This window comes from Macrobrachium rosenbergii, chromosome 27 (genome assembly GCF_040412425.1).
Source record: "Macrobrachium rosenbergii isolate ZJJX-2024 chromosome 27, ASM4041242v1, whole genome shotgun sequence".
Classification (NCBI taxonomy): domain Eukaryota; kingdom Metazoa; phylum Arthropoda; class Malacostraca; order Decapoda; family Palaemonidae; genus Macrobrachium; species Macrobrachium rosenbergii.
In genome coordinates this window covers 31,352,009-31,355,484 of record NC_089767.1, presented here as the reverse complement: position 1 = coordinate 31,355,484, position 3,476 = coordinate 31,352,009, and positions in this window count along the sequence as shown.

The window sequence follows — 3,476 nt, the reverse complement described above, 5'->3', positions numbered from 1 at the left end:
AAATGCGTACAGCTTGATGAAAATAATACAAATGTATTAAATACTGGGTCTCGTGGTCCGGAGGTCATGCAAGGTACTTGCCTCACCATCTGGACTGGCGGAGTTACAAACCTGGGAGAGGTGGAACAACTGAAGAACGTTAATCAAAGTGCTTGTCTCTGTAGGTCGCAAGCATGGTGGAACACTAGTTAAAGACTAAGGGACCTCCCACCGAAAGTGAAGGAGTAGCTGTGGATGCATTACACAGACACAAGACGATTTTGAGTCTGTTCATAGAGAAACTGGTGTCCCAATCTTTTTGGCAATCTTGGTTGAACTTGGCGCTGGAAGCGGTGGTTCCTCCTTAAGGGGAACCGAATTGATTATGGCAACACAAGACCCTCATAGCTCGTGGTAAGGCGAATAAACAAAAGGTCTAAGTTTAATGGTAACTGTTTTGGAAGCTGGACAACAACAGTTATTCGATTCATGAGCAGAAACTCTTGATTCATATTTGTTGCTGTAAAGTTTACCAAAGTCGCACTGAGCATGTTGAGCGCAGACTGAAACCGAGACTAGTCCCATTTTCTGCAGTCAACTTCGTTCATTTTATTTTAAATTTTTTGCTAGACGCAGGCGGCCTTGTTCCACCCACAGGCTTTTGCTTGTTAAACAGCCAGTGTAATTTCTGAATCATCCAATCTAATATCATTGAATCACGAAATTAATCAAGTGTCTAAATAGACTCTTCCCTCTGGTGCTAATTAGCGCGAAGATGCAACAGTTCACTCCCTCGCCGCTAGAGGTCTCTCGCTTGACCTTTGCATAATCAAAGGTTCTGCTTTGCCTTCGCCGGTTTGATTCATAACATAAAGATTTATGCCATTCATAAATATAACTGATTGATTGCCTAAGTTCTCGTGGCAGAGCAAATATAAATATCACGCGTTACAATTGATGTATTTGGCGGCTAGGCGCTGTGATGAATTGTGTACAGGAGGATTAATTTCACGCGATTATAATCAAGTGAATATAAAATGAAGAAAAGAACCTATCTTGGTTCCAGGTTAAAATTAATAAGGAGAATCTCTCTCTCTCTCTCTCTCTCTCTCTCTCTCTATCTCTCTCTCTCTCTCTCTCTCTCTCTCTCTCTCAGTATATGCAAATATGTATGGGCTGAAGTAGACTTTATGTGTACAAATTGGTAATAAACACACACACAAACACACATATATATACACACACACACACACACACACATATATATATATATATATATATATATATATATATATATATATATATATATATATATATACACTATTCATACATAGGCATGCATGCACTTAGCTATATTCTAGCTTTTACAAGTGATATACTGAATTGCAAAGCAAGGTGTAATTGGTTCATCACAAAATATAACAGCTCATCATATCCTCTGACAAATTTTCAAAAAATCTATTAAGTTTAAAATATCCATTGACAATTTTAGATTCAGCTTTTTCATAATCACATTTGCATCCAAGACGATTAAAAAAAATAATAAAGAGTCACGGAAGCTCAAATTAGCCCGAAACTTAGAAATAAATAAATAATAATAATAATAATAATAATAATAATAATAATAATAATAATAATAATAATAATAATAATAATAATAATAACAAAATCAAGCTCCAGCTTATCATCAACCTATCTTCAAAGAAATTTGGATTCAAATCCACTTTGAAACAAATCCAAAATTCGGACCCATAAAGAAAGAATCCAAGAACCCACCATCTAATACAGTGCTTCTTAACCAGGGGTGCTCCGGTTCCTAAGGGGTGCGAAGATGCCGATGAATAATTAAAGCAAAATATATTTCTATATACGCACGTTATTTTTTTCTGCAAAAATAAATAAAATAAAACATAATAATAATAATAATAATAATAATAATAATAATAATAATAATAATAATAAAATAATAATTATCATTATTGTATTTTAGCTTTTTTTCAGCAATTCAGGGGGTGCGAGAACTGACTGTTGATTTGAAAAAGGGCGCATACTTTGAAAAAGGTTAAGATCCACTGATCTAATAAATCATGATTTCGACTACTGCAAAACAAGTCATAATTCAGACCCTTCATTGAGGAAGACAGGATTTCAGGTCAAACATTGAACAATTCAGGATTCACACCTAGTCTCAAGTCAAAATCAGTATTAGGACCATTGTACAAAATATCAAGATTTAGACGTTTTGTTATATAAGTCAAGAGTTAACCTATTATAAAAAAATTTCAATCCATTACAAACTAAAGTCAAGATTCAGAACCGTCGTCCAACGGGGCAGGATTCAGACCTTTCCTCAAATAATTCAGTTATTGAAAACAATCAAGCAAAAAGAAAACAGAATCAGAATAATTTTGGAACAAAAAAGTAAGTCAAGAGTTACACCTATTATAAAAAAATTATATCCATTATAGATTTATGTCAGGATTCAGAGTCATCACCCTTACTGAAACAATGCTTATTGAAAACAATCAAGCAAAAAGAAAACAATCAGAATAATTTTAGAAAAAAAAAAAGAGCTCAGACATCACCAAACAAATCAGAAATTTAAATTACAGTATTTTCAAACAAGCGAAAACTGAAAAACTCAACGAAAAGATAAACAAGCAACGAACAGAAAGCCAAAAACATCTTCATTTCCTTTTTGGAAAAAATAAAACCCTTCTTGTCACAAAGGACACGACAAAGACACACAAAAAAAAAAAAAGTCGAGGAAGCACAATTCGAATCTATGTGTTGCGATCCGATCTCACGACCTATACAACCGAAGACTCTTTTCACTCTTTCCTCTTATTAGTATTCAAAACCGTCTGCCAAGAGCCCCATCTATCTCACTTATACTGGCGCTGCTCAGGAAGATTCATGTATCTATACTTTGACAACTCCATTCTGCTTTGGTGAATAGATTCAGCCGGGAAAAAATATTGTCTAATAAATCACTTAGTGTTTCTTTTCCTTTTTTTACGTTTTGCCTCTTTTTTTTTCTTCTTCACGGCTTTCGCTTCGTTTCTTCGGTGATTTTTGCAGGTTCGGCTGCGGAGGTTTGTTTAAGAAAATATGCCGGATTTGTTTTACAAGTATATGAATATATACTTGAAAACAAGGGAAGATATGTACATATTTTGGACACATAAGCACAGATAAACAAACAAATGCTTATCTATCCAGTTAAATATGATTATTTAATAAACGTGGTATTAAGATCATATATATTCATCTACCTATACACACACATACACACACACACACACACACACATATATACATATATATATATATATATATATATATATATATATATATATATATATATATATATATATATATATATATATGTGTGTATATATATATCAATGTTTTATTCAATGTTTTACACGTGAATTTTTCATACTCACAAATATCACTTAATATCGAATTCTCTATACCATGGAAATAACTTGCAT